Source organism: Schistosoma mansoni, assembly GCF_000237925.1.
Source record: "Schistosoma mansoni, WGS project CABG00000000 data, supercontig 0013, strain Puerto Rico, whole genome shotgun sequence".
NCBI classification, from domain to species: Eukaryota; Metazoa; Platyhelminthes; class Trematoda; order Strigeidida; family Schistosomatidae; genus Schistosoma; species Schistosoma mansoni.
This window is the reverse complement of record NW_017386025.1, coordinates 1,413,194-1,427,061: the sequence shown is the minus strand read 5'-3', so window position 1 is coordinate 1,427,061 and position 13,868 is coordinate 1,413,194. Positions and strand designations below refer to the sequence as shown.

Genomic DNA, 13,868 nt, shown 5'->3' with positions numbered 1-13,868 from the left:
AAAAACTAGAATAAAGTAGCACCTGTTTAATACACTATGCATGATGTTATTATAACTGTGAAACAATGGTACTTAAGATAGGGAAACATTGAAATTAGCACTATTCATGAAAAAAGACAAGACTGATGGAAATGACGAGTTTATTCACTTTCTAAGGATAATTATAATCACTCAGATCAAGTCCAATCATTTGAATATAGATTTTACTAATATTGACGAATAATTAGTGAATATCACGTATGACTGAAATAAAGAAAATACAAAAATAGATTTTAGACAGAACTACTACAAAATGTGTGTGGCGTATTGTCTTATTCTCTTAAGTATTGATTCATAAAAGAACTTGCTTCAAATATTACTTATGTTGGTTTGACTAATAAATTTTACGAAAATCTTCTTGGTCCTCCTTTTATAGTCTACAAGGTATTTACACATTTCACAAGGTAGGTGGATTCAACCTAATTGCGTAATACGATGAAAATATTATATTGATATGTTGGTTTTTGATGCATAGGTCATACAATTGAGGATCAGTTTTTATTACACAGTTGAGAATCATTGTAAAAATCAAGAAATACACAACAACTTTCTGCGAAATGTGAAGGTTCTGGGTTTGGTTGAGTCGGCGAGGGAATTGATGCTGCAGACCAAGATTAATGAAGGGTTTCGAATTAATTCAACGAAAACAAAGATAATGCCTATATTAGAAAATGAAATAAACGTTTTGAGTCAAAACGTAAGCGTTAATCTATCGAAATCAGTTCTTAATTTTAGCACAACATGTGCTTAAATAAAAGTGGATGATAGTTACTGAATAATGGAAAACATGAACTTAAAGTAAACTATGGTCAGTGTATAGATACCATAGGCATTTGGTTTATACACACTGATAGTTTTATAGATAAAAATTCTAAGTGGTTGATCTTGAATGGTAATAATTTGATTTGGTCTGTTTTTGACAATCAGCATTGAAGTAAAATGAAGTTTTCTGAGGACTATAGTTCAGAAATGTTAACTGAAACATAGTATGAATAAAGAACATTCTTTTTAAAACGTTTTACATTAGATCCTACAATTATAAATAGAAATTTATGCATCAACTCTGTTGTCAAGTAATAAGACAAATACATCTTTTTAGAAATTATAACATAATTTGAGGAATTTTAGTACAGTAAGATTAAACTCTTAATTCATCTTTTTATTGGTTGTTTGAATCTTCCTATTGATGTTTAAGACTGCAAATGATCAGTCTCATATTAGCATATTTGCATCCTGTTCGGAATTCCGGAATGAACATCAACTCTGGGATGCAGGTACATCCAGATGATGAGTCTCGAGTAGGATGAAACTCACTTCCTGGATTGCACTACTATCCACCATCCATCTATGCTCTTAAAATTCTCAATATTGAAGTGACCAATAAGTGATGCTTAAAATGTCATTTGAAATTGTGCGATTAATAATCTGAATGAAATATAGATAACATTGAGTAAAAGAAATAATGCAGTTATAACAAATCAAATTAAATGTTATAGAGAACATTATAAAACATATGAAGTAATTAAATTCATTTAGTATTGTTTGTTTGAATCTTCCCATTGATGTTTTTAGGACTGCAACTGGTCAATCTCTAATTGGCATATGTGCATACTATGCGTATTGCCTCGATATAGCCTAAATTCACAAGCATTATAAGCAAAGATGGATAGTGGCTATCAGGACTCAGTGGCCGAGTGGATAACGCGATGGCGTTTGAAGTGAAAGGTACTGAGTTCGAGTCCCAGAGTGAACATCAACTCTGAGATGCAGGTACATCCAGCTGACGAGTCCCAATTAGGACGAAACTTGCGTCCTGGATTCCACTGCTAGCCACTATCCATCTTTGCTTACAATCCATATAAAGTTTATGGCAATGTCAAAGCTCACTTGATATTATTTGTTTGTATCTTCCTGTTGTTGTTTAGGACTGCAATTGATCAGTCTTTTGTTGGCATAGGAGAATGCTTTATGGACTGCCTCGATATTAACTTAAGTTCTAACCATTATAAGCAGAGATGGAATCAGTTGCCAAGTGGATAACGCTATGGCGTTTGAAGCGAGCAATACTGGGTTCGAGTTCCGGAGTGAACATCAACTCCAGGGTTGCTGGCAAATCCAGCTAACGAGTCCCCAATAGGACTGGATTCCACTGCTAGTCACCATCCATCTCTGCTTATAATTTCAAAGCACTTTTCTATATTATTAACAATCGAGATATTTCTCAATAAAATAAACGTATCTGAGTCTGGATACGTTAATTTTTGGATTCTTTATAAATTCATAAATAGTTTTAAAGACTATTTTTTATCGTATTCATTATAGTATTTTTTAAACAGATTCAGTGTAAAGTTAACTAAATGAAGTTATGCTACAATGATATATGAAACATGAACACAGAAATAGTGATTCATTTTAAGATATGTAAGCCAACAAGACAGGTACTATTTGGTGATGACAAAGCGATTTGTCATCAATTTTATTTTGGATACAACAAATAAGGACGAAAAATACACTGCAGTATGTTTTGTGTAAAATATACTGTACAAGTAAGAGTTAGGACTTAGCATGTTTTTACTTCCACACTACATTATCTCTATTTTACAATGGGTAATAGTGAATTGTTTTTTTATGCACTATTAACATCCTACGCATAATATATAAATGTACTTTTTACAAGGCTTTTTATATAGTAAACGATAGATGGCACCAATTTGATGACATTGTAGTGTAGTGATAAGCTTAAAATAGCTGTGACGAATTCTCAGCCAGTTCTCTGTCAATTAGAAAAACGCTTGGTAAATAGATAACTTATAGAAAAGAGAACAATTATATGGCAAAGTGTAGATAGATTTCTAATAGTTAATAAATCTATTGTAGTTTTCTACAGGTTACTCTATCTATAAGCTGAAGAAACAATAACATAAACTCTTTCTCATAGACGTACATTATCTGTCTTCTCAAACTATAATAAGGACTTAAATCGATTTTTAGGATTCCTAACACCGTCTCTAATTAAGTTTGTTTAGTCAGGGTAGAGATAAAAGATGTAGAGTTGTAGTGATCATCACGAACTAACAATAGCTACAGTGTATAAATGCTCTGTAAACAAATGGATGAACAAATTTCGTGCAAAAAAAGGGAAAAGGTGTTGTCTGATCAATTCTTCCATAAAATCTAGTGCCAATAAATATTTAAGGTTAGTGTAGATTTGTCAGTTTATATACAACCTACAGTAAAAAGATTAAGTATTTGATGAGTTTAACAACATCATTTTACTTCATGTTTTAAAAATTAATTTTTCATAATCTTTCTAAATGTTTTGAATAGTATACAAAGGTAATTCCTCCTGTTAGTTATTCTCTATATATTAAATTCACTCAAACATTAAAAGAGTCTACTTCTTGATTTTCATAGTTGAAATCATGAGTTAATCGAAGCTAGACCACCATGGAAAACCTGGAGGCACTGGAAGGCCGTTTCGTCCTATTGTGGGGCTGCTCAGAAGTGCGCATCCACGACCCCGCACCTGCGAGATTCGAGCCCAGGACCTACCAGCTTTGCTCCGGAGCACTTAACCAACAGACCACTGAGCCGGCATTCAACGGTGTTAATGTCTAACTACAACTGTCTAGCTTCAATTGACTCATGATTTCAACAATGAAAAACACTGAAATATCCACAAAACCCCTTCTGATGTATTTCTTGATTCACAGTTCATCATAATGAAGAAAAACAAAAACGTGATGATCATACTGGAAAATGACACCTAATCTAGTCTTCAATTGATTTAACATTTACCAGCAACACTCATAATTAGAGTTTAGTCACACTGCTGATGTGATAAAAATTTTGCGAAAACATGAAAATTTGATAAAATCATGCAGGAATAATGACTAACATTAAAACTAGAATAATTACAAAGGTAGATTAGTATAATGTTTACAAAATTATTAGACTCATTTGCACAGTTCATCTAATCTATACCCTGGTATTATTATACAAGCATAAATAATTGAGTTCAATACAAATGGGTCAAAAAACATGAATTGAACAAGGAAACAGTAATAATAATAATCACGGTAATGGTAATAATAACTAATTTGAATAAAATAACATGAGTTCATTTTATCTGAGTAATTTTCATAAATAGTTTGTAACATGAAAACAAACAAAACAGTTTTAAAATACATAGAACTTATGATATGATATCAGTAATTTATTAAAAGCAAACAACCTTTTACTCCTTTTAACATAGTAACAATGCTGTGGCAGATGCTACTCACAAGGATGTTTGTAAGTAGTATCTAGAGGAACGTGATGTCGAAGTGATAACAATAATCGGAGAGAGTGAAGAATTCCAGTGCATCGAAAGTATGGCGTTGATAGAACACTTGGAAACCAGTCGAGAAGACAGTTTATATTGCGGAACACACTGGCAAATGCAAATGGACGATTGAAGTTTGTGTGTGTACATAACATAAATACTTCGTAACTTCTCTCAATAAACAAATACGTCCCTCTTGGCTATTGACGTGTTTTATAACAGTACTACATTTAATTGAGGGAGAGGTTGGACTAAAAATGTAAAAACATTCTAATCCGGTTCAGAATTTAGGTGATTGGGGGAAGACGATAAGACTTTTTAGTCTGCGCAAGACTGATAGGTCCTAGGTTCAAATCTTGCGAAGTGGGATCGTGGATGCGCACTGCTGATGAGTCCCATAATAGGAAGAAACGGCCGTCCAGTACTTCTAGGTTTTCCATGGTGGTCTAGCTTCAATTGACTCATGATTTCAACTATAAAATAAATTTTAGTGAATCAAATTCTACCGAAAAGAATTAAGATAAAAATAATGAAAAATTTAAGTAATACAGGATGATAGTATTAAGAAGACATTGTAAAATGGCTTCACTCTCCAATTCATTAAATTATAAACCATTGAATTCATCAGAAAGCTTCTTGTTATAATTAATTTGATTATTGAATTACAAAATGTACTTAGTTACTATTGTACTTGTATAAAAATTAAAAAGTGTAAGTGTAAGTCTCAATAAAATCGATACAGATTTTGATATTTATATATTTCTCACAAGATTTTCACATTTCATTATGTACTTTATTCATTCAATTGAAAAATAATCAGACAGACAATGTTACATAAAATCAGAACATGAATCAAATGGTTAGTAATAACTTGAATTGGAACATAAAACATCAACATTTATCAACAATTCTACCTAACAAAACTAATAATATCACACGTTTCATTTGGTTCTATCAATAAGATACAAGATTAGTTAACAGGTTTTTGATAGTGTTAAAGCTATATAAACTGATACTTTGTACATGAAATACTGAAATTCACACAACACAAGGGAGATGTAAACTAAGGATAGAAATGCATTTTATTCACCCCGCAATTACACGACAACAATTGGTGAGACTAGAATTTATGGATGACATTAGAGTGACGCTAAATTGACCTTGAGAATGTCCGAATACTAACTAAGACTAAATGAGGGCTATAAGTTAGTGTGAGGATTTGGTATTATTATTTACAGTTGATTGTTAGGGTTAGGAATAAGATTTACGGTCTTCATCGCGAACTGACATCAGCTAAAATGCCGAAATGCTATCTAGTCAAATGGATGAATGAATTTCGTTCTCAAATCCAAGACTTGGTATCCTAAATCTGATTGTTTCGTCCGTAAATTATAGTCTCATCTACATTACCGAAATAGTGAAGTAAAATATCACCTCACATTTTATCTGGTTCTAGCAAACAGTAACTCTTTAATTGCTTATTATTCAATGGAAAAATCTTCTACAAAAATTGTATATTAAATAACTCGAATAAAAGTATAGATAACATATTATACTATTGTGGTGTGGTCTACTTATATCCTCATAAGTAGTATATGGTGATGGTCAGACATAGAATGTATTTTAGCAGAAGACCGATAAGGAAAGATTTGAAATGAAGCGCAATTGGTAGGAAAATGCATAAACAATAGAATTAGAGCAGATGAACTAATATTTACAGAAGGAACAGTGAAGATTGAGACAATTGATTGTAATTTTGCAAATTAACTGTTTGCTGTATGGTTATCAGATCTTACTAGTCTGTAATTTGTGCTTAAATACATTGGATTGTCCCCAGTCGTGTTCTTGTTCACTACATCACTATGTACTACTGAATAACATATAATTTATACATTTTAAGTAGTCAGTTGTTTTGTTCATTGATTTGTAATATAATTTTTTTTATAAATTAATCTTTATTGTACATTTATAAAAAAGCATTACCACATTTAACAGTCAATGTAGCTTTATATCACTGACTAATTCAGTGAATGCAACATGTTCAGTTTCATGTTTGTATCATTTGTGTTGTTTGGCAAATATTACTCATCGATACCATAAAATTTACTTGTGAACTTTGAAAATATACACTAATGAAAATTAATATTAATTTGCATATATTAAATTTTGGATAGTTACATGTTGAAGAAATTAAGAATAGATTTCTTTGTGTAGTGAAGTGTTAGTAGTGGTAGTAGTATGAGTAGTAGTATGGCGTGGTCTACTTATATCCATATAAGTAGTGTATAGTGATGGTCAGACATAGAATGTATTTTGGCGGAAGATCAATAAAGAACGAACAGGAATGAAGCGCAATCGGTATGAAAATGCACGAACAGTGAAATCAGAGAAAATGGACTGGTATTTGCAGAAAGAACAGTTAACATTGAGACTCGTGTTCTCATTCACTACAGTAGCAGTATGAGTAGTATGAGTAGTAGTTTTTGTTTTTTATTAGAAAAAAAGTAGGTATTTTCTCGAGTAAAGTAATTTGTAACATAGAAAACATTCAATACAGCACTTAGAAGAGTATGATAACTTGATGTTCATCAGTGAGAAGTAAATCATTTAATATTCCTGGGGAAGGAATTTTATGGTCGGTAACAAATAATCTTATAGTATGATGAGTTTGATTTGAAAAATCAAAAATTCAGTAGCGTTATATAGAAACTCAGGATATGAACTAGTAAATACCAAGTCAGAGATTTGCAAATAACATACTCACTGTAAAGTCTGAAGGTACTTGGTTTAATCATTGAAATGCGTGTAGGTACTCCGTGCAGTGTTTTATACTACAACAAAATGGCTGAACAATGTTCATTTCGTTCTAATGATCATGTTTCTATTTTCATTTGCATAGGCCAGTTTATTAAAATTACAGAGGTATATTTACAGTCGATTGTTGATTAAATGCCTTACAGTTTAATTGATATAATTTAGATCATTTATTAACATATAAATCTCAATTACATATTATCATTGTTTATTTATTATGCATATTACGAAACTAATAATTGAAATTTCGTGCAGATTACCCAGTTAGTACTTTGTTTATTCACTGAGTACACTAACAGATCTCATTCGTTCGTAATTGCCATTGAACACTCTGAAGACTATTCACTGCAAGAATACATAGAAGAAAGAACTCTTGGTAGAATTTCATTCAGAGTCTTAGAAGTTAATCACTCATAACACGATTTTTAGTTATTTGTTCTTTAATAAGCCAGTTGTAAAATGAAAAAACCGGTCTTTTACTTTGTATGTTCCATTAGGTTTATTTTTCTCTATTGTAATTAATTTGGAACAAACTCTTATTACCCTTCTTTAATTTATCATATAAACTTTTATGTAATGACAAACCTAGGCACAGAAATGATTGGAATCCTTTAACTAGGCTGAATGATATTGATACAACTGAAGGTAATTTGAATAAGTGTTTATGTGAAGTGGTTAGAAAAAAAAGCACTGAGGAGTCCCACAATAGGACGAAACGGCCGTCCAGTACTTCCAGGTTTTTAATGGTGGTCTAGCTTCAATTGACTCATGATTTCAACTATATGTAAAAGCACATTTCTCAAATTTCCCATAGAAATATTTACTTATCATAATTGGAATTAGAATTATCGTTAGTGTATTAACTAATTATCTATTCCAATTGAATGAATAAAGTACACAATGAAACGTGAAAATAATTTAAGGGGAATATAAATAGTAAAATAACTATCTATTTGATTTAGATAAAAACAAATTTAGGCTATTGAATATTGACAAAAGTACGATTTAAAAATTCCAATGAAATATTTAAAAAATAAAGACTGTTTGGGTGAACAATTGTTCTCATTAATAACTTCATTATCAGTCTCTACAGTTATAAGTCCATCATTATTGTATTACTTCCAAAATGGTCAAAATAAGGTATGTATTCATGAATTTGATAATGATATATATTAAAAATGGAGGAACTTTGGCATCTTGCACATCATAAATACTTCAAGATGGTGTCATTCGTAAATTGGAAAGGTCATTAAATACAAGTCAGAATGATTTGTAGTAGTGTTGAGTTTTAATCACGATAACAGTAATACAATAAATCGTGTGAATAGAACACACAGTAGGAGAACTTTGTCACAGCTGTGTCTAAAGTTCTTCTAGGGTTAGTGCTAATCCCAAGTCCGGATAAGAAAGCAAGGTTAGGTATTGGGTCAGCAGCCATATACCATAGAAAACAACCTTGTTAAAAAAACGCCGGCCAGAAAAATAATTTAAACCATTTAATGTCTGCCCAGTTTTGGCTCAGCAGCTGACAGACACATTTCAAGTGAAGACCAGTGTCAGACAACTCTGCTTACTTTTTCCTCTTCTCTTTTTTCTGGTGGTCGATAAGATTTCCGAGACCTTTACATTTGAGGGGCAGTATGAATTATAATGGGTAGCTTGGATATGTCTAGACGATTTGGACTTTGACCTGGCTCTTCCATCCGATACACTGCAACAAATGCAGGTCAAGACAGCCAGTGTAGCAGCAGCCTCTGCATCAGTAGGCCTCAACATACACAAGAGAAAAGCAAGATGCTGAAATACGACACAGCGAACACCAACTCTATCACAATTGATGGAGAAACTCTAAAAGAGGTGAACAGTTTTACATACATTGACAGAATCATTGATGGACAAAGAGGATCTGATGAAGATGTAAGTGCATGGATTGGCAAAGCAAGGACAACATTCCTACAATTGAAGGACATATGGAACTCTAAACAACCGTCAAACTATATCGAAATCAGAATCTCCATTACGAACGTCAAGATAATTCCACTATACTGAGATGAAAGTTAGAGAACTACCACAACCATCATCAGAATAGTATAGATATTTATGAAAAAATGTCTACACAAGATACTCAGTGTCCGTTGACTGAATATCATTAGTAACAACCTACTATGTCAACTGAGAGATGAGCTTCTATCTGGAGAGAAAATCGGGAGCTGTTGAAGGTGTGTGGTACATGTATTGAGGAAATCCTCCAACTGTATCATGAAACAAGCTCTAGCTCGGAATGTTGAAGATAAGGTGTAGAGAGGAAGATCGAGGAACACATTTTTTCGGAAATCAGAAGGATTTGTTGAAGTAATGAATATGAAGTGGAAGGAAGTGGAAAGTATTATGGATGACAAAGTTTGATTTTGAATGTTGGCGTGTGGCCTATGCTCCTCCACGAGAGGTATCAGGTGTAAATATGTAAACAAGAATTTCGCCTCATAATGGATGTAAGAAAGATAACATATGTTATATTCACAACGTCATTATTACCGTAATTATAATTATTATTTTCATCATCATCAATACCTTCTTTAACTGGTCGAAATTCTCCTACACACAATTTATTGTATTACTGTTATCGTGATTAAAACTCAACACTACTACAAATCATTCTGACTTGTATTTAATGACCTTTCCAATTTACGAATGACACCATCTTGAAGTATTTATGATGTGCAAGATGCCAAAGTCCCCCCATTTTTAACATATATCATTGTCAAATTTATTTATGCATACCTTATTTTGACCATTTTGGAAGTAATACAATAATGATGGACTTATAACTGTAGAGACTGATAATGAAGCTATTGATGAGAACAATTGTTCACCCAAATATTCTTGACAAATTACAATTGTGAAGATTTGCACTTTAACTGATGATTACTAATAACTGTTCTCTAAATTAAGTGGTCTGTCAATATGTTGAACATTCAAAGTAGTCACTTGAAACAATAGACTCAAGTCGTATTCAAATCCAGTGTTTTATTCTCTGTTTCCGAATTACTTTCCTTCACAGAAAGTTAAAACAAGTTGTCAGATTCATTTTATTGTTATCTATAATCTTACGTAATAGCAATTATGAATTTGATGAAAAGTAATTAGATATACTGTTACCAAAAATTTGTGGTTATTCTAAGTTACGGTTAACCTTCCTAATTTACATATAACCATGTTTAATCGAAGGTAGAGATTGACAATATAAGGCCGTTACTTTTTCACAACTTTATAAGGTCAAAGTGAACCTCATTATTTATGTATATGTACGAATGTGAGTTAAGTATGCAAATAACCTTTTGTGAAAAGAACTTTTTTCAAAAATACTTCATGTATACTTAGCGTGTTTATTCAATCCAGTCGAATATGAGAATTCTTAATGTAACCAAATTTGACAGTGTGATAATCTTCTCTACACAAGCGAAAGGAGAACGCTACAATGAAACAAATTTTATAAGATAGGGTTACTCATTATATGATTTAATGATTATAATATGTGTATTAGTATATATGTACGATACCGGTACCATTTTAGTACTAATACGTAACTAACTTAATGATAATTAGTTGATTAGTAATATAAAAATAGAGGCTTATCAGTGAAACGTCATTCGTCAACACGACATATATGCATATATCACATAATCTATAAATCTGTCTACCTTGCATGATTGGAAAATAAGTAATAGTATTTTATAAGTTGTAGTCATTGCAGTTCGCTCATAGTTAGAGCATCAAAGAAAAACAGAAGTTTGAAGACGGGTGTTTCGTTCTGGTTCATAACTCTTCAGTAGTGCGCATCAACAATTATACCAAGGACCTAAATAAGGACACTTTGGTCTCATGCTTAACGTGTAAAACCATTGGGTTGGTGTCAAGTAGTTAAATTCCAAATTCAATTAATTTACGGTAAAGTGATATCATCCAGTCACACTGATGACGAGTATTTCACTCTCTCTATTCTCGAACCCGACCACTTACGAATACCCATTCAATCTTCAGGAACATACTGAAGAGAGTGACTAGTGAACTGACCATTGAAGTTTGAGCTGAAGGGTTGTTATGATTTCTATAATGATGACCAAGCTACTCTTATTGCTAAGTAGTCTTGTACACTAATTCACTCGAGAAGTTTCCAAATCAGAACGTGGTTGATCAGGAACGCAGATGTATTCCAAATAACAAGGTTGAATGGGAGTAAGAATAGCAATAAGAAAAACATTAGTATATTTATAATTTTTACAAAAGAGGATTCCAGAGTCCTCTCCAAATCTCCTCCAGCATTGATCACTTAAGAAATAGCCAATCAGTGTGCTCCGACCTTATCCTGCACGGAGCATGCCTTAATCCAATCTATATCCCTCTAACAAGAGGATGTTGTGGAGATCGGTTTAATTTGTTGCATTAGTTTTATTATTATCGTGTTTGTAAAGAAGTGGTTGCAGACAATTAATAATAATAATTAATAAATCATATCAATGAAGCTTTCACTCTCAGTGCATACGAATAGCAGGACAATCTGAAAGTTGTGAATATTAGTGTATTTCGTAAAGCAAAAACATTTTGACTAAGTTGACACTACAGAATGTCTTGGACAATAAGACCAGTCATGCATTTACTCAAGTTATCAAACTGGAAACCTTTCTAACGATCATAAATAAGTTTATTCGTCTTGAACATTAATTCTATTGTCAGTCAGTCAGCTACAACGTAGGGCCAGGCACACATATGCATCGGTCCAAGTTGCCATATCTCATTCGCACAATAAGATGAACACCAAATTCATAGAATTAGTTACTTCAATGGTATTAATATTCAAAAGAAAGTTTGTGTATAAGGACATAGTACAGGAAGAAAGAATTAGTTCGTAGAAAGAAAGATATAAATCAATTTTAATCTCACGGTTTAAGGGAAGATAGTGAGTGTATACACCTAGACCATTGTGATTGATTCTGAGCCATGTCACACAGAGTCTCTAACCATTGGTTACGATAGTCACGACGACCCCAACCAAGTCTTGTCTGGCCCAGACAAGAAGTTAGTGACTTCAAGCTCTGATGTCACGTTTTGGTTTGGCCGCCCCTAGCTTACTTCTAACCGTCTCCAATACTAGTCAGTATTGCGCGTCGTAGTAATCGGTGTTCAGGCATATGTAACACGTGGCCCAACCATCTCAGTCAATGAAAATCCATGACCTCATCAACTGATTTACCATCATTCCCTAATACCCTGCATCTAACCTCACTATTATTTACCCGGTAATCCCAGCAGATGTGAGCAATATTTCTAAGGCATCTGTGGTCAAATACTAGTAACCCTCAAGAATCTTCTACTCTTAATGGCCACGTTTCACAGCCGTAAAGTAGAACAGAGCGAACTGCTGCGCAGTATACTCGTCCCTTAATTGTTTTATTGTAGTTTACATCATATAGTGATATTGATTACAATACTATTAAAAATCAGAAATCACCAAAGAGTTGTTTCATCCCAGCAAAAGGCTCTTCAGTAGTAATCATCCACGATCCTACTGGGAATAAAATGAAGGACTATCGGTCTCGCATCCAAATAATGGATCATACACTACAGATATTACTTAATGTACCAATTACAACTAACTACATATTATTATTATGAAATATTTAATCATTTTAGTTACTAACTACTAGTTCATATTGACATAATTTTACCATAAAAAAAGGATTGTATGTATTTATGTTAATAAGAGGTCATTCTGAATGAATTAATGTTTGTTTTTGTGATTAAATGTATGTAACGAACATTACTATTATTATTATTATTATTACTATTTTACGGATGATAATCAAATGTGTTAATTAGTGAATTAATTTTTTACTGAAATAAAAAACATTAGAACAATTACATTTTTGTAGATTTACTGACATTTGATGTTGTATGACTTTTTTTTAGCGAAAAGTAGTGATTATGTAAAATAATGTATTTATAACTTTACATCATTATAATTAGATCACAACTACACACAAACTATATATGAATTGTAAGCAAAGATGGATAGTGGCTAGCAGTGGAAACCAGGACGCGCGTCTCGTCCTATTTGGGACTCGTCAGCTGGATGTACCTGCATCTCAGAATTGATGTTCACCCTGGGACTCGAACCCAGTACCTTTCGCTTCAAAAGTCATCGCGTTATCCACTCAGCCACCGAGCTCTGATAGCCACTTGCTTGTGCGATGGGGTGAAGTTTAAATTCATTTTAGTATTGTTTGTTTGGATCTGCCCATTGATTTTTTTAGGACTGCAACTGATCAGTCTCTAATTGGCATATGTACATACTGTGCGTATTGCGTATTGTATATATGAATGTGTGTAAATTAAATCAATAGTTGAGATCATGAATCAATTGAAGCTAGACCATCATGGAAAACCTGGAAGCACTGGATGGCCGTTTTGTCCTATTGTGGGACTCCTAAGCAGTGCGCATCCACGATCCCACCTCACGAGATTCAAACCCAGGATTTTTCAGTTTTGCGCGCGAGCACTTAACCACTAGACCACTGAGCTTGCCGGCATTCAATGGTGTTAATGTCTAATTTCAACTAATCCATGAAACTGAACAACCGTTCACGCTTGTCATTGGTGAGTTATTATCTCACAATAGACACGGTCGAACTCC

General features: G+C 32.9%; 1 non-coding gene across 1 annotated transcript; it reads right to left on the bottom strand.

The window, feature by feature from the left end:
- Positions 1 to 13,331: 13,331 nt before the first annotated feature.
- Smp_tRNA_01225_Pseudo_TTG.1.1 lies at positions 13,332 to 13,402 on the bottom strand. Its single transcript has one exon. It is a non-coding gene (tRNA).
- Positions 13,403 to 13,868: the final 466 nt, after the last annotated feature.